Here is a 23249-nt window from a genome sequence, read left to right as displayed (position 1 = left end):
TTTATTGGAGGTAATTTAAAAGCCTTGCAGCTTTGAACACGTCAGGTTTGTTTTCAAAAGCTGAAATCATTAATATTATCTTGAGCAAATCTAAATAATTTCATAACTGACGCACTCTTAAAAGCTTTTAACTTTTTGATGTTTTGGTTTTGTGCATCCAATAAAGTTTGTTATAGTCATGAATATGAATAACATATCTTCTGATGTCGATTACATTTTAGATTAGTTTTAGAGATACAGTTTGAAGATACTTCACGATCTGTAGATTTCCTTACACACGTGTACCACGCCACCAATTGTAAAAGTTCAATTTATCATAACTCTGTCAATATTCAAATATCTAGCTGAAGTTTGGTACATAGGTGTATCATAGTCATATGGATAACACANTAGTGTAGATGAGTGTGTCTTGTTGAGCAATGTATTAAATGTATGCTTTCTGTCCATCTATACCGGTTAAGAGAAGACTTATATAGGCTAAGCCTCTAATCTCATCCAATTGTTCATTTTTTTTTGTCCAATAAAATTTGTTGAAATACGTAAGTCCCCTTTACGTGTACAATGTCTTTTACCATTAACGTTATTATTTCTAATACTTGTTCTACCTTTAATTGTATCTGTATTTAATAAAGACGTTAATTGCACTGATTTTTTTTGTAAACAAATGATATATGGTTATAAATGATAAATGCATACTTGCCAACTTTTTGATTTTTTTTTTTATCGGAGAGTAGCCGTGTGCTCAAAATAAAATATTACAAAATATGAATAATTATAAAAGATGTGTATATAAAAAAACAACTTTATAGAGTCAAATTGCCAATCGTCTTTTTAGTTGTTCTTTATGATGAAATCATTAGGTAACAGAATAATTAAGCAAGTTTAATTACTGGCTGAAAATGGTCAATTCTAACACGGACTTAGACAGCAATCTAATTCCGTGGTCTGACCTATGAGTCGAAAGGTGTTAAGGGGACGTATCTCACGAGATCTGGAAAAAAAGCTACATGTAGATATGATTCGTCAATCCACCAAGGAATTGGACTAGACCTGGGTCCATGACTTTGACTAATTTTTGATATGCTTCACTTTTCGAAACGTGTGAAATAATCAGTTCTTAAATATGAAAATGAAAAATTGATTAACTGATTACATGTAACGTTTTAGTCAATTTTCAACTACGTAATAATCCATTCAGATACGTAGTCACTCACAAACTCTACTTACAGGTCATTGGTATATCTGGTCACACACTCTAATTATACTATAAACCACTGAGATACCTGGTCACAATCACTGGTAATAGTTCACTGAGTTACATGTACCTAGTCACGAACAGTAACAGACTCACTACCTATGGACAACTGAGTTACCTGATCACAAAAAATATAGTTCACTGAGATACCTTTACACAAAAACTTACTATAGACCACTGAGATCCCTGGTTACAAACTCTCACTATAGACCACTGAGATACCTGGTTACAAACACTTATCATAGATCATTGAGATACCTGGTCACAAATACCTATATTAAGACTATTGATGCAACACTTCCCGAGAGATCAAGTCCAGTCAAGATAAATATTCTAAAAAAAAAATCACGTTTGTGAGGTGTTTACATAATTAAGTTGTTAGTTTGTAAACAACTTCATGACGAGCACTGCTTTAATATATTATTTGTATTCATAGCCTTACGCATCGAGATATACACAGGTGTAAAAGTTAAGTGTATAAATTACAAAATTATATAATATGTAGTGTGGCAGGTTTTTACTGTATTTTATTGGAGGTAATTTAAAAGCCTTGCAGCTTTGAACACGTCAGGTTTGTTTTCAAAAGCTGAAATCATTAATATTATCTTGAGCAAATCTAAATAATTTCATAACTGACGCACTCTTAAAAGCTTTTAACTTTTTGATGTTTTGGTTTTGTGCATCCAATAAAGTTTGTTATAGTCATGAATATGAATAACATATCTTCTGATGTCGATTACATTTTAGATTAGTTTTAGAGATACAGTTTGAAGATACTTCACGATCTGTAGATTTCCTTACACACGTGTACCACGCCACCAATTGTAAAAGTTCAATTTATCATAACTCTGTCAATATTCAAATATCTAGCTGAAGTTTGGTACATAGGTGTATCATAGTCATATGGATAACACAAAGAGGCTCAGTTTCAGGATACTAGTACTTTCGGTTAATAATAAACCTATACACACCAGTAAATATAGTTTTGCCCATGTCCGTCCCGTCCCGATTCAATGTAAACACTTAGCAACTTCATTCCTTCATGGATTTTGGTCAAACTTTATGCAAAGGTCAAGTATGAGTATACTTCGGACATTGTTGTGTTGCAGGGTTCCAAGGTCAAGGCCAAGGTCACTGTTGTTTTATATAGAAAATCATCAACTGATTCAATTTAAACACTTCGCAACTTAATTCAAAAAATATGTTATGGAGATGGTAATTACATACCGAAAAAACATGAATATTAAAATCACCTTATCAACTTAAAGTGTAGTACCTTATGTGTGCATATTTCAGGGTATCAAGATCAAAGTGGTTGTAACTTTTTATAGAACACTGAACTAATTTTACATGGTCAAATGCAAGCCAAATTTATGAATAACATGTGGATCTAATCTGCAAGGGGTTTGAGCCCAACAGAGGTAAAATTGACTAAATTTTCAACGGTCTTCTTATTCAGGCACAGAAATGCTAGAATCAAATACTCTTCATAGATGGAATTACGGTCCTGTAGGCCTGTTCCAAATTTATGAATATTTTCCTACCTCTGGATCATTTATTCCTCCTTGAGAAGGGGTTAATGTTTAGGATAAAACAAATAAAAAAAATTCTGTCAACATTCCAGAGAATCTCATTTTAATTTCATGGATCAATATATGCTTACAGGGTAATAACAAATGTAAGAATTTAAATGAATTTCTATGCATTTCAATGGTTATTATTCTGTCAAGAATGTGGTCAGGATCCCATGACCATAACAGGAAGAATTAAAGTGTATGTGATCTTTGCCGGACTATTAATTAAAATGATTTTCATGGATACAAAGTAGGTGATAAAATGTTCCCTACGGTCCACAGGAAAATTTAAGGTAGGTCATGATCAGGTTATCCAAAGCATATGTAATCTTGTTTTTGGCCTTACTGTTGTTTATATTGGGAAATAACATTTTTGGGTATATTTGTTTACTCTCAGTGGGAACAAAGTTGGTTGGAATGACTATCATGTGACTGAATTTTTATGGTATGAAAATTAAGAACCTGGCCCTTCCCTAGGGCCTATAGGGAGGGGCCAAAGAGGGAAAATTGGCTGAAATTTCAACATTCTTCTTCTTCAGATCCAGATATGCTAGAATCAAACACTCTTCATGGATGGAAAGGTCCTGATTAATAATAAGTCGCTATATCTGAAATTGTTATTTCATTACTCCTGTGTCGTTCATTCCTCCACTATATCCTTTTTTTCGAAAATTGTCAGCGATATATACCGTATGTCAGACAATTATGTACCCACCATAAATGATATCAGTAATATATGTTGGTCACTCCTAATATGAATTTCTCTCAGGGAATTCAAAAAATCTTTTTTGGATTATATGAACTTTATTTTGTTTTTGCGTGATTTTAACATCACTACAACAAATAACATAATTGCTTTACAACTCAGGTCCATGTATCACTTGTATAACTTGGTGAGATCACTGTTGTATATTTATCACTTCTGTTTTGTAATTGCAATGGTCCTGTTTATATCTATTGCAGCATCTGGATTCTGAAGATACTGGTATAGTGGTATGCTTTAGGTTCAAAATATGTTCACGATATAATGCTTTCTTATATTAAAATGTAAATGATTTTTTTTTTATCATTTGGTTATTCAAAAGGAATGGATATTGCAGCCATTGCTTCTCCAATAATGGAATATTGAGAAATTGAATGCTGGTTTAGAGTTACAAAATGGGTACCATAGCTACCTAATACTGATTGAGAATCATCTTTGAGCTAATTTTATTGCCTTTGCATGTCACCTACAGACCAGGTAAAGCTTGTAAATGAAGGATGCTGTATTCATCAGTTGTTTGTTGTTTGTCTGTCTGTTCTTAGAAATGACCATGCTCTTTGCAGGTCATAAAAAGATTAATACACATACTAACTGCTCCCAGGGTCCTGTCACCCCAGCATGGTGACCTTATAACATTGGAATGGTTGAATTATTAAGTGTCCTATAATGAAAAACACCTACTGGCAATCCGGAGGCACGGTAGTCTAGTGGTAGGACACTGGGCTCGTGACCGAGGGGTTGCGGGTTCGAGTCACGGCACGGCACTGTGTTGTATCTTTGAGCAAGATACTTTGCTCCGCTTGTTCCAGTCTACTCAGCTATAAATGAGTATGTGGTTGGGCAGTGCTATAATTGTAGAATGCTAACTGTGAGTGCCGGAATGGCAGCACCGGATGTATGGTCCCCAGGGAGTTGAGAACGATATTGGCTGGTTGCAAAGGTCCTACACTTCAAGATGACCTACGAACTAGGTTGTAATAAAGCGGTATATAGGAACCTCAAATTATCATTATTATTATAGACAAATACCAAAGTTTTCCCCAGCCAGGTCTGTCACCACCCAGGAATACACTCATGCAAAGGACAGGGCTAAGATATACAACATAGTAATAAGTGAACTATAGTTTACAGGTTGATTTTGAAGAAAAAAATACAAGCCCAACTCATGCTTCATAGTGAACATAGACATTTTTTACTAGTTCGGGGCATCGGGCTAGGCAATTTAGGCAAACATCCATGAACTGAAAAAAATGGGGAGGGGGGCTAGGTTTGCACCCCATCTGTCCGTCTGTCAGGAAAGTTTGTCAGGGACATATGTTCTATACTATTTCACCTGGGATAACCAGATTTGGTGAACAACGACAGCTTTGGATGGCAGCGTGCACAGTGCAAGAATTTAGAAGGTCACTCCAGTTGTATGACCTCACTGTGACCTATGCTTTGACCTTTGACCTTTACATTTGAAAATATTTGTCCTGGGGCATATCATCTATACTATTTCACATGCAGTAACCAGATTTGGTGTGAAGGTTTAGGTTACTGTGACATATGACTTGACCTTTGACCTTTACTTTTGAAAATGTTTGTCCGGGGCATATCTTATATACTTTTTTACCTGGAGTAACTAGATTTGGTGTACAAGGACATTTTGGGATGTCAGAGTGTACATAATTAGGTCATTGTGATCAATAACTTGACCTTTAACCTCACTGTGACCTATACTTCCTGACATAAGTTTACTGTTTGTTAAAGATAGCAATTCTTACCGGTGAGGGACTATGGATTGCATTGCAATACTTTGCCTTTTAAACAAATATTTTCTTTGCAAAGTAGATCCTATTTCTGTCATTTCTTAATTAAGATTCTATTTTTTATAACCACCATTTATTTCTTTTTCATGTCAGAATATTTGACGCACCTTTGTCCTAAGGAGGGATTCTGTTCGTTTTGTTACCTTAAAGCCCTAAGCTGGGGCGCTGCAGGCGCCCGAGATCTACACTATCATCACAAAGATTACCGAACTATGTGCGCTCGCTTATAGGCAGTGCCTATTTCATATTAAAGGTATGAGGAAGTACAGGAAAGAAAACGATAGATGCTGCAGTGAGTGGTGTAGATTAAATTCAGTCAGATTTGTATCCCAAAGTCATATTCAGACGAATTCGATTTGTTCTAGTATTGTGTGTATAGAAAAATAAGACTTTCTTGGACATAAACAAACAGAAATACGGAATACAAAACCAATGAGGGTAATCAGAAGGTTTTAAATGTACCTATGGTGCATTTCCTTCAATTGTGACGTTATAGAAGATCAGTTTCATAAAATGAGATCCCATCTCACATTATAATAAGAATTTGCCATTCTGCAGCACTCTCAGTATCTATTACAAGGTGAGTTTTCTTTATTTTAAGGTCATAAAAACGTAATAGCGCTTGTAAATAGAATACCTAAGGTTTTCATAACTTTGGTTTGATTAGGTTTGATTTTGTTTAATGTCCTATTAACAGCTAATGTCATTTAAGGACGGCCTCCCCTGTGTGCAAGATGCATGCGTGTAGTGTATGCGTGTGTATTTTGGGAGGCTGCCATATGTTCGTGTTTGTCTCCTTGTGATAGCGCGGAACTGATGCCGACTTTATAGCGCTACCTCACTGAAACATGCTGCCAAAGACATCCAGCAGGACGCCCCACCCAGTCACATTATACTGACAACGGGCGAACCAAACGTCCCACTCCTAATTCGCTGAGCGTTAAGCAGGAGTAGAAACTACCATTTTTAAAGACTTTGGTATGTCTCGGCCAGGGGACAGAATCCAAAGCCTTCATCACAGGGACGAACGCTCAACGAATGGCCTTGCATTACTGTATAATTCAGATTTCACTCTTATAGCAGAACACTTCAATATTTCCTATCACGTGTGTTTATTTCCTATCACGTGTGTTTATTTCCTATCAATTTGAATATATAATTGTTTTACTTATGTATTACCTTTATGTTTTACTTTGATACTGTTTTTTATTTATGTGTATATTTTTTATTGACTTTATTGATTTTTTGTGTTAATTTTTATTTTGTAACACTTTTGATATGTTTTATTTTGTATGTTGATGTGATCATAATATATTGTTTATATTTATTAAATTATGTAGTATAAAGCTGTTTATATCTTAACTTTACAGTCTCTTTTTGCATATACGTACTTTTCGATGGACTTTAATTTTTGTTATTGCATATACTATAATGTTATCCCCCTCTGTGTTCACCCCTGTAATGTGTTCACGGACTGTTGATGAAAATTATGATGTATTTCAGTCAACTAATGATATGATCATATTTATCATTTGCTTTCTTCCTTTTCTGACGTTTATCCTCCTAATATTTCATATTTACAGAATTTATTTGTAATACTTACTACATTTGAGTTTTAAATATGATTGGTAACTGCCGGTGCCTTTCTCAAATACATTAATATATGAAAGGAAGATTTAAGGAGGATCGATAATGATCACTCATAGTGAAGGTCTCCATACATCTGGACCATTTGAAGTGTATCGGTTCATCTCACAAACCTATAATAACGTAAATGAAGAAAGTATTCTATTTCACGGATGAATCCGTCCAAATGCACGTATGATTATGAAGATGTTAAACCAAATTAAGGTCCATAATGGTACGTGATAAATACCATCAACCCATCACAATAAATTCTTATAGGGTAAGGAATCATATTCAGTAGGACTTATATTAAAAGGAAGCATCGATAAGTCCCTCAGTCATGATAGTTTGACCTCACATTCGAATGACTGCACACTAAGTATAAAAGGACTAGATGCGTTAGGGTCCTTTCTGGCCTGGACAGGGATTTAGAATTAGTTATTTTATTTATTTTAATCTGGAATAACTGACGTACGCAAATATGCAATTTCGAATTAATCCAAAGATTGGTTTAGGAGATATGGCATTTCAAAGAAAGGTATAAACACTCATTTCCATAGAGATCTGCGTGAATATCGTCTTTTGTGCGCTATTTACGTTGAAAATTGGCCATTTTGAAGCAAGTTAATCAAACCCTCTTCATTATCAGAAAGCCTCCCTATTCACCAAACAAATGACTATTTGACATGCTTAAATATTGTTTTGTGTACTTCTGGTCATTCGTGGAAAGCAATATTTGTTTGTGATATGCGGATGCTTTCATTTCTGCATGCTAACTGTTCAAAAATACCATATTTTGGCTATTTCTGCATAGCAACGCATTAATTTTCTATGGTAGGGCATCTACGCATGCGCATTGAAAAACATCTGCATTAAAATTTATAGCCCCCATTTACCAATATGATGTTTATTATAGAAACTGGAAAATAAATTTAAGTTGAAATTTTCACTTTTGCATAATACCCCAAGTTTTTAGTTACATCAAAGTTTATGTTCTCTTCTGAAATAGCCCCAAATTGCGGCCTCTGGTACAATTATGTCACCTAATTTAGGAACCTGCTATGCTATATAACGTCTACATCAATATGTAAATGCTAACTTTTACACATTTAAGAAGTACATATAAATATCATAACGGCTGTTCGAAATGTATCATATACAAATTCATTGTACATTCGTACGGCTTAATCTGGGTGTTATCCGACAGCCGTCAGAGTCCGTCGAAGGCAGATTAGTGTAGTCGTAAAGACCTGCTTCTTAACTATGCATAAGATTGCAATATCTTATTTTGTTAGATATTTGTTTTTATTACGCTCAGGTGCGAGGAGGTAACATGAAGTTGGGATTTCGAAATACCTAAAATAGTTTAAGGGTGCGAATGATAATGTAAGATATATATAGACTTTTATGTGTTTTAGGGTTTGAAGACATCTTAAAGTTAAAACCGGAAGCTGTGATTGCTGGTTCAGGGAAACAGTTTGTTTTTGTTTTAATTTTGTTTAACGCCCCATTAACAGCTATGGTAATCTAACGACGTGCCTCCATGTGTGTAGTGCTTGCGTGTGTGTATGCAGGAGACAGGGTACGTTTGTATCAGGGACATAGGGAGACAGGGTTTGTTTGTATCAGGGACATAGAAATATGAAATATGTGGGTTTTTTTCACCCCTACAATGTTTATAAATAAATAAAGTGCAAATAATTATGATCTGTAGGCGTGTTGCACGTCCTAAATCGCTGTGATATCAAATTGACGCTGCATTTATTTAAGAGCGTTTCATATCTAAAACCTTGCATATTGTTCCATTGTCTGTTGTAATCTCTCACAAAGCCATCAAATACAACAACTGTACCAAGGTTGTTCAATGTCGAACATCTCTGGACAAGATGTGATGAGAGAATACAAAGAATGCATGAACACCTCATTACAATGAATGTAAACTTGATGTGTTTTCCAGCGATTATGAAACAAGATATTTCAGCTTTTAATAATCACTCATTTCGATCCGGACCTTAGCGCGCGAGAAGTATTAATTTGGGAAGAGTCCTGGAAACGGGAGTAGTCGGAGAAAACTCACGTTTCCCCCTCCCCTTTCACGTCCAATCGGGAAATCGAACCATGGTCGCCTTGGTGAAATGGGAGTGCGTTATCCACTGCGCAACTCGACAACCTTTCACATCATTACAAAGTACCATAGCATCATCAAACCACACATGGGGTGTTAAGTTAGGTTGATATATAACACAGATCTAAATAACAAAAGCTCTCTTGAAATTAGATTAGAAATAATGCTAGCAACTTAAATTATATTATAATGTACTAATAATCTTAATATTGTAAACATGAACAGCAAACATATTTATGGTTATAAATATCAGTAAGCAGTTACTATAAACACAGTATAAATATGATATGCTCGCCCCTTAAATCAACATGGACTTGTATTTTAGCTTATTCAAAATATAATATTCAATGTATAAAAGGAGAATCTAGTAAAGGAAAATGTCTAAAACTCACTCATTACTCTGGTGAGGTCAAGAAGTAGCACAGCTTGACTTGTGACCTTTCATAAGCAGTAAGAGTTATCTCCCCTTTACCATACGACTAGCACTTTGTATATAAGTTGTCTTTTTTCAATTTTTTATTTCACTATAAATTATAATATTTGTATATGCTGATTTATACAAAAACATGCAGGAGAGAACTGATATATGCATAGCATGTTGTTCAATCAAATTCATACAACATCATGAATAAAATTTGTTGAAATGAAATGAAGTCGCATGACTTTTGAATTTCACTGGCTTTTGATTTTTTATGTTTTGACCCTGATGCTGTAAGATAATTAATTTTACAATAGGTTCTGCATGTGTTTTACTATAAAATATGGAAACAAATACTGTCTGACTTTATCTTTTGTATATTCACTGTCACGTCACACTTCTACATTACCTGATAGAGTGTAATGTTTGCAAAGTCACAATTTTAAGTGGATGTCACGTTTTGTAAAAGACTGGAGCGATCATCTGGATGTACTTTAATCCAGGTCAACTTTTGTATCAATGAAATACGATTGTCTGAAGACCGACTGATATATAGAATAAAAAGGCTAATGTTTGTCAGCATTCATAAAATGAACATTTTATACACAACTGCACATGTTTTATTTTTCTCTGTCACTACGGTTATCCCTTACATGTAACTGTACTTAATACGGTACAACCTTTACACGAGGGCTTAAGGGGTTTGTATGGAGGATCCTTAGAAAGTGATTTCCTTAGAATCGAAGGAAGCCTACTGTTTAAAGGAATATGGATTTCCAAGAATCTAAAGACTCCTACTGTCTTATTGAAAATGAATTTCTTAGAACCTGGTAGGATCTGTAAAAGACTTCGGTAGACAATAGTAAAAAAGAGAAGTATGCTGTGTTAAATTTCGCTTTCAGAGGTGGTTAAAATAATAAGGTCTATAATTAAAAAAAACCTTTAAGTCCAAGATGAACTACCTTTTCTTGACTCCGTTATCTATATCAGAATCACGATCTACACGTTAAGTACATACTTGTGTCTATAAACATCTTTTATCATTATCATTTTCTTTAAATACTGTTAAATTTCCTGCGAACGAAAATAACCAGACTTGCTTTTTGACCACGAAACTCAAACTTGTAATGCAGGAGACAGGGTATGTTGGAGTGCTTGCCTCCTTGTGATAGCATGGATCCGATGCCGACCGAAAAGTTCTATCTCACTTAAATACTATGTCGAAGGCACCCCCAGCTCAGCATTCCGATTGGTTACATTATACTGACAACGGATGAACCAGTCCCCAATTCTGCAGGGGCTCCCATATTAGACGCCTCCTACGATACATGTTTCCCGATCCCCCACTTGCAGGAGTGGTATAGATTTTAGTGTAGAATTTAGAAGATCTTTTGTTCAATTTTGCGCCTCCTCTCTTCAAAACTATTTCTTCTTTCGTTTAGTTAAATAGCAGACTGCAGGCATTCTTATCAGAACGAACTTTGCCTTCTTCTTCTTCTTCTTCTAACAACTATATATCTTGCCAATTCCTTCAAATGTACTATCAATGAATAACATGACATGTCTTTACCACATCGGTTATCTATACTCTCGTGAATCTTCTTCTTTAGCCCGTTTCCTCCGACCATTCCTTACAATATAGGCAACTGGGACGGCAAAATACAAATTTGCACGACAAGTATAACGAATTTGATTTTCCAATTGGGCCCTTAATAGAAAGTGAAACTTTCTCCGTTTATATGTTGCGATTCGGTATCGAAGAGCTTGCTCCAAAACATCATGTTTTTCGTGATAGATGTCGGTTCCTGAGAACATGCAGTAGCTGTTAAACACAACTTACAATACAGCGTTTCCAGCTGTGCAGGTTGATGAAGACTCGGAAAGTTGTATGGTAGCCATCTTGATCTTCTTGAGGATATGCTTTATATTGTTGCCACGTATTTTTATCATAATGCTCATTAATGTGCCGTTTTATTTTCTGGTCACTTCCCCAGTTTTCGCTTAGAGGACGTAGCATAACTTGGATTAGGCCTTCATTTTTATGGCGGATGTCGTCTTTGAAGTAGAAGACGCTTACCTTCCGGGGACACCAGATCTTATTCCCGTGTACTTTCACGGTTTTGTTGACACTTTTGTACTCTCGTGCTCTCTTCTAAGGTAGGAAAGTCAACGTCGTCTTTCGTATGTGCTGTGTAAGTGGTTCCAGTACCCTCACTTCCATACCTTAAAGTAGTTAGGGCAGTTGAGGACTAGGGGGTAAGCTATATAATTAATACAACCGCAACACGAATTGTGTAAGTTTCTTCAAATATTGCTGGTCTACCTGTTTCGCCCAAACTCATGGCTTCATCGAAACATCAGTACATACCAATTTCGTACCTATATGACTAAAAATGTGAAAAATCCCTTGTTTTTCGTTACATGTCACAGTTTGGTTTGGTTTGGTTTAGTATTGTTCAACGTCCTATCAACAGGTATGGTCATTTAAGGACGGTCTCCCATGTGTGCCAGATGCATGCGTGTAGTGTATATATATGCGTGTGTGTGTTTTGGAAGGCTGCCATATGTTCGTGTTTGTCTCCTTGTGATAGCGCGGAACTGATGCCGACTTTATAGTGCTACCTCACTGAAAAATACCGCCGAAGACATCCAGCAGGAAAAAGAGAAAAGATAAGATCCCAAATTTAGTCGCATTTTACGATCATGCAATAGGGGCAGCAGGTACAATTATTACGTCCTACCTGCAGGGACACATGTTACAGAATATTGAAGCAAAATTCTAGACGCTTAAATACACAGGTACGACTATGATGACTGATCAAAACATGCAAGGGGTACACGACGAGTTATACAGATGAAGTAAAAACTACAGTTTCACGATAAAGATAGTGTCATATACGCGCATTTACACTGCTCGGCGGTTATTGACTCCAGAGTTAGACGGCAATCATTACATGTATACATTCGTATCTGTCGGCACTAAAAATATGCGTACAGCAAAGAGTCGGGGTATGAGAAGTACAGAGTAAGTAGTTTTGACATTGAACTTTACGAACAGCCTAATTATCAAAGGACTTGGTTCCTTTCTACAAATGAACACATGTATGCAAATTTTTAGGGATGTAAACTATTTATTTGTTTGGTGCGTCACCAGGCTTTAAAAAATAACAGATATGAGAGACATCACTGCAACACTCGACAAGATCCAATCAGAAACATCTGAATCCTTCCAAACTGTATGGTGAATTAACATAGTTATTGAATTCTTAAAGGCCCACCAACACAGAAGAGGTATTTAGAGCCAAAGGTCAACTAGAAAAGCAAAAGTGGCTATGGTTATTTGTATCTTTTTGAAAAAATCACCAATTGTAAGGTAGGGTAGAATTGTTGCGACATTTACTGTTGGAAAATAGTTTTGAGATTGGTTGTAATATACTAAAAAAATATCGTGTTGAGCGAAGGTCAATGCAATCTTATAATAAGTGTTGTACTGTAAATGGTTCGTGATATTCTATAATAATAATAATAAATAATAATAATATACAACATTTATATAGCGCCCTATATAATTTGTGAAATTACTCTAAGGCGCTTTACAACATATGGATAATAGTAATGGTTATAATTGTGAAAACAAACAACAAAGGATTGCAATCACTTTCATACATTTAACAAGCAATGTGCACATAATTGAACAAATAAAAGGGTGGTATTTACATGACGTCTTTGCAAAGATTCTAACATGCAGACGTGAAGAGGTGAGTTTTTATGTCCCTCTTGAGCTTGGCCACGGTATTAGACTTCCTAATAGCAGATGGTAAGCTATTCCACAACGTAGCCGAAACCCTACCAAAGCATCTGTTTCCGTTGGTCACAGTACGAGATTTTGGGACACACAACAAAGATTCTGACTCCGACCGCAGTGATCTTGACGACTGATACAGGGTAACACGTTCCTGTAGGTACTGAGGAGCTGTTCCATTCAGTGCCTTGTATGTGTATACCAGAATTTTGTACTGCGACCTGTATCGTACAGGTAACCAGTGCAACGAATAAAGCGCAGGTGTGATGTGCTCTCTCTTTCGAGTACGAGTAACTAGCCGTGCTGCAGTGTTCTGGACCCTCTGCAGACGACTAGTTAGTTTGTCAGATATACCACAGAGCAGGGCGTTACCATAATCCAACCGAGAGGTAACAAGTGAATGCACCAAAATCTTGCATGCATCTGCAGTTAGAAACTGCCGAATACAGCCGATGTTCCTGATCTGGTAGTAACAGGATTTGGCAATAGCGTTCACTTGTTTCTCCATGTTCAGAGAACTGTCAAAGTATACCCCTAGGTTTTTAACAGCTGGAACAGTCTCAATAGTTCTGGCACCACCCTTGAGCTGGAGAGCCATTGTTTGCTGACACTTTGGGAAAAAGACGATTAGTTCCGTCTTTTCCTAATTAAGTTTAAGCATGTTTGCGTTCATCCAGATACTGATTTCTATCAGACAAGCTTCCAGACTTTCTGAGACTGTATTCCAAGTGTTCTGTGGTTTTATGACCATGTAAATTTGTGTGTTATCGGAATAGCAATGATAGCGAAGGCTATGGCGACGACAAATCTCTCCAATCGGTTTGGAGTACATACAATGTTTCCGTGGTCCTAACACCAACCCTTGAGGAACCCCGATATCTAGTACTTTGTCATGTTAGGTGGCAGATCCGATGGCAACACACTGTCGTCGTTCACTCAGGTATGACTGTATCCAGCATAGTGCGGTATCAGTCACTCCATAAGAGTATTCCAGACGTTTATAAAGTATGCCATGGTCGATGACGTCAAATGCAGCTGACAAGTCCAGCATGACAAGCACCGCTCTGCACTTGTTATCCAATGCAGAAGCTATATCACTATGTACACGTAGGAGGGCCGTCTCAGTAGAGTGTCCCATGCGGTAGGCCGATTGCATGTTGTCATGGAGACTGTTTGCATGGAGATGAACCTCTAAACGCCGGGACACAACCTTCTCCAAGATCTCAGACAGAAAAGGCAGATTTGAAACTGGGCGGTAGTTTTTCAACTCCTCCTTGTCCATTCCAGGCATTTTAAACAATGGTCTGACATGTGCCTTCTTGAAACATAATGGAACCTTTGACTCAACCAATGATTTGTTCATGCTTGCGGTAATCAAAGTAAGCAGAGCTTCAAGACATTGCTTTAATAGGTCTGTAGGCAGTGGATCAAGCTCACAGGACTGCGAGGTCATGATAATGTTGCGCAACTCGTCCTGGGTTGTTGGTGAGAGGTTTGTCAATGGTTCACCATCAAATGCAATGTCAGCAGTCATGACAGAGATGTCTATGTCAGCAGAGGTGTTCACTTCGGTAATATTTTTCTTGATTGAGCTGATTTTATTCAGAAAGTAATCACCGAACTTGCTTGCTAAGTCTTTTTCAGAATTACAGCTTGGTAGGATAATTTCACCTTTCTGTCCCATTAGGTTTTTGGTGAGTCTAAAAAGTTGTCTTTTATCCTTGCCGCATTCTTCGATTTTTTCCTATGCGTTGAGGCTGACCCTCGCCAAAAATTAACAAGAACGTGTAACGTTTGAATGGCCCATCCGGAGACGGGCAAGGACAACCTTGTCTCGGTGTTATTTTCTATAGCTGGGATATCAATGACCGAGTTTAGGTGATACAGAGTCTTATTTGTTGTCTATGCATTTATTCTAAATATGTTGTTACTTTGACCTTACAAAATGCGTATTAAGTTGTTTAAAATCTGTAAAATGTAAATTAAAATCAACAGGAGGTAGCAATGAAGCCGCTTTGATGTTAATATTGCACTAATCGAACCATCGGTATGAAATTAAAAGTTCTTTATTTCAACCTCATTATCAAAAAGGATGAATAAAAGTCGTATAAGTCAGTGTCAGATTTTACTATTGCATTGAGTGAAAGTTCAACCTGAGACTTAACCAAAAGCCATGGAGGAACATCAATTGTTTCAAATGAAAGTGTCAAAATCAATTTCAGCGTTTTCAAGGAGGGATCAAAAGCGAATACCAGAAGTTGATATATTTTTTATTTTTTGAAAAACAAAGTTACAAATTGAATTTCAGCTGAATAACGCACCACAAAATGAGTTCCTCTCGACGACTATAACACAATGGTACATTTATTTCCACGTCCACGAAGCGACTTGCAACTGTTGTGGTTTTGAAAGCTCCAAGTGCAAGTTTTAGACCATGATGGACGGTAGGGAATAATTTCAGATAAGATTATGGGCGGTTTGTCCGAGTGGTTTACATTCCAGCCTTCCACGCAGGCGGCCAGGGTTCGATCCCCGAATTCGTCGTACGCATGGATATTCAGAGAAAGTGTTTTTCTCCTGCCCACACAACTCCAACAACCCAGGTGGAGTATAAATGGGTCTAGGGTTGGTGTTGCAATATCTGTGCTATAGCATTCAGGTGAGGTGACACTATACATGATACCGTTGTAAGCACGGTCCCACTACAAACAGAACACATTGCATATCCAGACACACGCAGGCATACACACATAGGGAGATATTAGCCAGGTGGCATATGACTAGTAGCTAGCGCCTCATAAGACAGCTCCCGCGAATTTCTCAAATATTGTATTGATGATTTTATTTATAGTATATCTATGTACTTCAAAATTTAGAGTGGCTTATGTTAGCTAGATAGGGCGCTACATTATATATCAAATGCTGTATATTATTATTAATATAAGATACAATTTCCTTGCTTCAGTTTGGATCTTATAGGTATTATATAGAGTCTAAGCAATTCTTTTTTATCAGCATATCAGACAATGGTGCGATTTTGATCGTCACAAAATTTACGTAATTGACGAGTCTACAAGCAAACCGTTTTGAATCTTGCAATTTTAAAACCATTTTCAGCAGAAAAAGTAGAAGTTTCTTTGAACATTGCTGCAATTGTCTTCCTTTGGTTTCCATATGTTTTGAGCAGTAGCATATAAGAAAGTCATCAAAATAAAGGGAACCCTCAACAGATGTGGATGATGTTTTGACAATATTATTTGTTTTCAGCCAAAAATATGTTGCCGAAATTCCTGTTCCTGTTAGCAAATGTTCCGTTCCATACTTGAAATAACCTGTCTGATAAGAAGTTTGAAATAAATTTTGATAAATTACCTCTTCCAGATCAAAAAAGATAGCGACTAAATGATCCTCCATTTGAAAAGCGCCCCGCATAGAAGTGTCAAGTATAACCTAATTGTCGTTTACCTCTTCTGGATCTTAAACCACTCTGAACTTGTGATATTGTGTTATTTTATTTCCAAGAACAATATCAGCCTAGAATTGGTCATCCGTTCGAGAGTTTTAAAAATGCAGATATCGAGTCCTATTAGGCGGTAGGTGAATCACCGTGTTGGTCACCATCAATGTACCACGTGACCGGAAATCGTACAGGTTCAATGGGATCCAGTATACTCCTATGATTGGTTTAATGAATTGTATTGTTTCACGGCCCATCGACAATGCGAGTCATTTAGCGCCAAACAACACGTTAAAATAGGCAATCAAAAAAATGAATATATCAAACTAGAAATAAAAAGATTTAAAAGATGTTAAAAATCGGGGAACGAATTGATCGTAAATCATATCAGATCTTATTATAAAGATATATTGAGTGTAAATAATCACATATTGGTTGAACAGAAACTGTATCAAATAAACTTTTCATACACGATACATTATAAAATCTGTCACGTTTTATAACCTACCCACAAAGGTAGTTATTGCATTCGTGAAACAACCCAGATGTAAACGGAAACAATGGTAAATATTTTCACTTTCTCGATATGGCAGAGGATATTTCTCCTTACGTCAACCAATAAGCGTTCCTAGTTAACCGATGAAAATTGATATCGAAGTGAATTACGTGACTACTATCGTCAACCTCATTGATGTCGCCAAGGTGTAGAACGAAATCAAGGTGTTACGATAACGAGAAACATATCAGCTCAAGGAAATGTCAGATATGCATTTAATTCAGTCTCGGGTGACATGTGTGGGCAATATATAACCCTTAAACGACAAGGTAGTGTCAGACTTGGAGTGAAGTTTGCATCAAACACGACAGAGACACTGTATTTCCTTGCCGATGAAGATACCCCCACAAAGTTCACTTATGTTTTCGAATGAAAGGGGACTCTTGGATAGTTAAGCACTGAAGATTGCAAAGACATTCAATAAAAAATGTAAAATAGGCACCATAGTAAATGCTACGAATTCTGTGATGAAAAAGAATTTTAAAGAAGAGTAATGACTTAAAACAAGACATTAAATCATATTGTTACTGTTGTATTCCAAGAGCCGATATAATCGAAACTTTAAGTTTCCCTTCCTGTTTTGAGATATGTTTCTAGAAAAGTATAACAGTATACATGTACATGTGCTTGAGTACCAACATGTTAATAATGTAGTTGAATTCACCTGTATGAACTCAGATATGGTTTAGGACAAAAGCCTGTAATATGTATCGAAACAAAATGCCGACCAGGAAAAAAAATGTTGGCACTCAGACATATACAACGGCGTCTCATTACAATAATTAGACTATATAAAAATGAAGGTTAAGACCTGGCGAAGCTATTGATAAATTACATTCATTTTATTTACGTTTTGATTGTTTTTGCAGTTCAATCTTACGTAAAAGACCATGAACACATTACTTCAGTAAAATAGTAAGGTATTCTGTAGTTTTTTCGTTTTACATTATCTTTTTAATAGTACCTATTTTCTTTCTACAAATGACGCATGGTTTACCATACAAAAATAACATCGATATTGTTTACAGAGTACGTCTTTATATTTAAATATGTTGGAAAGAAGATGTAGTTTATGCATAAGTGACCTGGAATAAATTGAACAATATTTTTAAAAGGTTTGGTGCTGAACTTCATGCAAGTCTTTGACTTGGTGTTTTTTAATAAGCAGTACTCACAGTTGAGCTCCAGAGGGTGTGTGCGAGACGGTCGAACAGTCTGAAGAGCTGACAAATAAGTCACATAAATATTACCTGATCCTACCAAGGTGTGCTACTGATGAACAATGTACTATAAAAGCAATTTCTATATTTTTGCAAAATAAAGTGTGACTAGGAATGTTTTGAACCCGATTGCAAATATAGCAGTTATTTAAGATCTTGTCAACAACCGTGATTTGAATAAGGTCACGTCTTTAACGACACGTAATATTGTGACGTCATTTCTCAAAAGAAGGGGAGAACTCTGTAATAATTCTCATGTAAATGTGTAGGATATCATATTTGCATACTTAACACTGATTACGCCTGCCAGAAAGCACATGTGTAATGACATTGTGTCAGTTAACATGTATCGTTAACTCTGACACAAAATTACCGGCACACGTACACTGTTTCGGGTAGCATATATCCTGTAGTTTGATGCAAATCACAGGTTTTACTGTGTTTGGCAGAATATATAATGTAGATTCATACAAATCACAAGTACGTGTGAAGTTGCATACATACCAAACTCTGACACATGTCACACACATAATGTGCATAGTAAACCGTATTATATAGGTTTATCAAATATTTATATCGTACTAATCAAGAAGTAAAAATTGGTAAACTAGCTTTATTTTAAGCATTTTATAATGTTTTCATGCGATCTTTATGAAGGCATTTGAAACACTGTCGGACAAAGGTTTACAACGTCAAAGAGAATTGTTGGCATTCATACCCACAATATTTTCCTCTTATTTCCGTTGAATGGTTTTCGAGATATGACAAGTAAATGTCAGAATTAAACTTGACTATTAATTTGGCATGATAAAGAACAAGGTAAAACAAAAATCCTTTAAAGTTCTTTAGCTTACATGTTCCACAGACATCAGTTAGCTTACATGTTCCACAGACATCAGTTGACATCAGTCTAAATTAATTATATACGTTGAGTTTAATCATACATGTAAGTAAACTGCATGTAATGTTGTTTAATCTACCAACTCCTACAACTCATTTTATCAGTGGGCTTTTGTTATCCAACTGTGTATCATATGAGAAAGCTTGAGTGTTTAAGGAACAGACAGTAGGATGCCAGTCAACCTATGACCTGAATGACGTAAATTGCGGTGTTTTATGAACAGTAAGTAGGTCCCCCGCCACACGTTCAACTGAATGTTAGCAGGACCAAAAGCACATTTTGACTTGAATGATGTTAAGGGGTATTGGCTGGGCAGTATGGCCATTAGTGGTGATGGGTAACTTAAATAAGTAAATATAAAGGAAATTTCTGGCTAAATGTGCATTATTGTGTCAAATTAGACTAAAATATGTCGAAATGTTGTAGTATAATTTCAAAATTTCAATATTGGGGAAGCAAATTAGGAAAATCTGCATATCGTTTAGATAACTGTTAAGATAACTGTTTAGAGAAAAGCTAACACAAATTTTGTGTTCAGTTCTGAAGCAGTTTCTCCATAAAGTCTTACACTTGCAGAATTTGAGCTGAGCGCTATTTTCAAACTCACTTATCTGTATAACAAGCAAATAAAAAATGTTGTTAGGCATATCATCATATCTCGTACAAAATTGTAAATAGCGAGGCACGACTGTTCTTTACCACAAACCGATTGAACTCTTAAAATATGTACGTATTATAAAATCGAAACTGTTAATTTTGAAAACCCTTATACCCATATATTAAAACTACCAGAAATATAGAGCGATCAATGGGCCCTGACAGTAATCCGAGGCTTCACCAATTTGGATATTTCTTCTGTTTACACCAGTACGGCCATCTTTCCGGTTTCTTTTTAGTAATATTCATACGCGCAAATACACCGTAAGGTAAAAAATCGTAAAAATATCATAATTGACAGTTTTAAAGATTAAGTATTCCACCTAATTAGTTTAAAATTTGCTTTATTGTGACAACGGAGTGTTATTAAGAGATATACTGCTGGTACGTGTTTTTATGGCGTAGCCGCACAACCGCATAACCAATATGCAGTTTTCAAGTTCCACGACCATGTATTTTGACAAGAACAAGCAATAAGTACACCCAAACACTTTCTACAAACTCCGATAAACAATTGACCGGTGCACTTTGTAACATTTTCATGTAAAGCTGCTGGTGAATTTAAATCGGATGGCGTCCTGTATTGTAATATATGCGTTTGAAGGGTTTGAAGTTTCATTTTGACTTAAGTCGTGTCAAATTGTTTAGCTTTATGTGAAAGTGTATTTCTCGTGTACGGATGGCAGGCGGGGCAGTATAAAAGGTAGGACGTGGCAGTTCTCATCTTTGCTTTCAGCACTGCACGACACACACGATTATCATTTTTGAACCACATTTATTTTATTTACTTATTTTCATCATAAATACTTTGCAGATAGTATTTTGGTCTCACTTTTGAATATCTTTAGAAGATGTTTCAACAATGGGACAACATATAAAACGTAAGACTAGATTTAACAGAGCACCTGGAAGGCACAGCATTACTGCTAAGAGAAATCATTACCGGTTCAGGTCACATATTGTACGCCGTCTGCGGGAAAGTACGAACATCAGGCATACAGGCAACAATCTAGTCCCAACATTAAACGACTACATCCCCTGTCACAGGTAAGATGTATGTTAAAGCATGAGTCACTACAGCTGTCGGTCATTAATAACCAGTGGGTTATAGAAGGGTACAGAATCATGGACAGGGGTTTATGGGACGAGAACTTGGCCATTATATTGGAGCACTGTTTCCTGTTCGAAGGCTACTGCAACATTAGCAGAAGGTAATAAGGCAGCTAGTATAATGGGCGAGTTAAAGAAGAATGGATTGGCGAATACCATAGTAATGGTCTGCGTATGTGGCAAGACGTTCCTCTTCAATACCAGCAAGGAAGTACCTGTGGAGCCGTCCATACAGGAGGTTAATTTGCGTGCTGTGTGGGGTACCATGGACACAGGAAGTGGCATTTCACAATTGAATGAGTGTCTGGGGACAATGGTTATACCAAGTATGTCGACAAGAATGTTCAGCAACATGGAACATCACTGGAGGAGGATTTACTGGCCACAGGCGCAGAGGAGAGAAGACTTGCAATAGAGAGAGAAGATTTTTTCCAAAGTTTGCCAGCAATAACGGTTGTGTGTGATGGAAACTGGTCCAAACGTAGCCATAAACATACTTATGCTGTTTTAGGGGGAATTGCTGTAATCTTTGGTGCTGCCACAGGAAAACTTCTAAATACTGGTATAAGGAACCGGCACTGTAGTATATGTACTCTTGTGGAAACCAAAAATACACAGCCATTACCATACGAGTGTTTTAGGAACTGGAGTAAAAGCAGTCAGGCGATTGAGGCAGACATCAGTGCAGAGGGCTTTTCGCAGGCAGAGTCGAAACATGGAGTGCGCTACATGAGGGTAATTGCAGATGATGATAGCTCGGTGCTTACTGGAATCCAGGAGTCTGTGTCTGTATGGGGGAGAGAAGTGAAGAAGATGGAGTGCGCCAAACCATGCCTGTAAGTGCCTGAGGATCAGTCTGAAAAAACTTGTGTCGGATAAATCCCACTTTAAAGTAAGAGGAAAGTTAACGAAGCTTCTCCGTATGCGCATAACAACAGCAGTAAGATGTGCCATTAGGAGGAGGTCAAAGGAGAGTAACCGATCAAAGGCAAGCAAACATTTGGAGCATGGCATCCGTAACGCTGTACATCATGTATTTTGGGAGCACCAACGCTGCAGCGACTTCTGTAAGTCCAGATCAGAGGAGTTGGTAGCCAATCCTTCAACACAAATAGGACGTAGAGACGGACAAGGAGAAGACCATGAAGATTTATTGGAAGAGTAACAATTGTACTTGGTAGACGGGACATCTGAGAAAGACATGGAGGAGTCCAGGCAGGGTATATCATACGAGGCTACCTTGGATAGAGATATACTTCGAGATGTAAGTATATTACTGGACAGACTAGCATGTAAATCATCCCGACTGATTGGAAATTTAACCACCAGTTTGGCAGAGAGCTGGATGTCAATACTAACTAAGTTTGATGGAGGAAAGAGATATAATAGATGCAAAGAGGGTCATGGCATGCACGTTGCTATGGAGGAGATCTGCGGAAGAAGTTTCGGCCCATATGGTCACCAGTAGTTTTCTCAAGATTTTCATCAGTCAGACCAGGTGAGGCATTTACTACTTTGTACAGGTAAGGTCGTTTCACCATGTAAGAAGTCTTCGTAATAAACAGAAACCAAATGTCAAAGGCGGAGCTCGAAAAAGGAAGATGAAATCGTTACCTGTGGCAGCAAGCAAGAAGGCAAGGAAAGAATATGGAGATGAGGTAATACAACACGTACCAGATGTCTCTCCATCAGATATTGAAAGTACAATATTTAAGTGTAGGGAGTTCCTGACAACCTATACTAACTTATCATCTCCTCAATGTGCATAGATTGAGAGACTGACAAAGACACAGAGTGCCAGTGAAGTAAATAGGTCAGTGACACCACTTGTACAACGTATGCTTTACTCGACGTTTAGAGGGAATTCATACACAGCTCATGGACGTGGTCAGGAAACCAGTATCATAAAAGAGTATATCCAATACGTGGCAAACCAAAAAGAAAAGATCACGGTACGTTCCATGGGCATAGTTA

The 23249-nt window shown here is 36.9% G+C and overlaps 1 protein-coding gene across 1 annotated transcript in view; it reads right to left on the bottom strand.

Moving 5' to 3' along the window:
* The window catches only part of LOC110457422, a 42976-nt gene extending 24324 nt beyond the window's left edge, over positions 1-18652 (bottom strand). Inside the window, exon 1 of the mRNA XM_021508700.1 lies at positions 18563-18652. The gene's annotated coding sequence lies outside the window, so the exon portion shown is untranslated. The remainder of the gene's footprint in view (positions 1-18562) is intronic.
* Positions 18653-23249: the final 4597 nt, after the last annotated feature.

Source organism: Mizuhopecten yessoensis, unplaced genomic scaffold, assembly GCF_002113885.1.
Source record: "Mizuhopecten yessoensis strain PY_sf001 unplaced genomic scaffold, ASM211388v2 scaffold9133, whole genome shotgun sequence".
Taxonomy (NCBI): domain Eukaryota; kingdom Metazoa; phylum Mollusca; class Bivalvia; order Pectinida; family Pectinidae; genus Mizuhopecten; species Mizuhopecten yessoensis.
The sequence above is the reverse complement of the archived record's forward strand: the minus strand, read 5'-3'. Positions and strand labels throughout refer to the sequence as shown.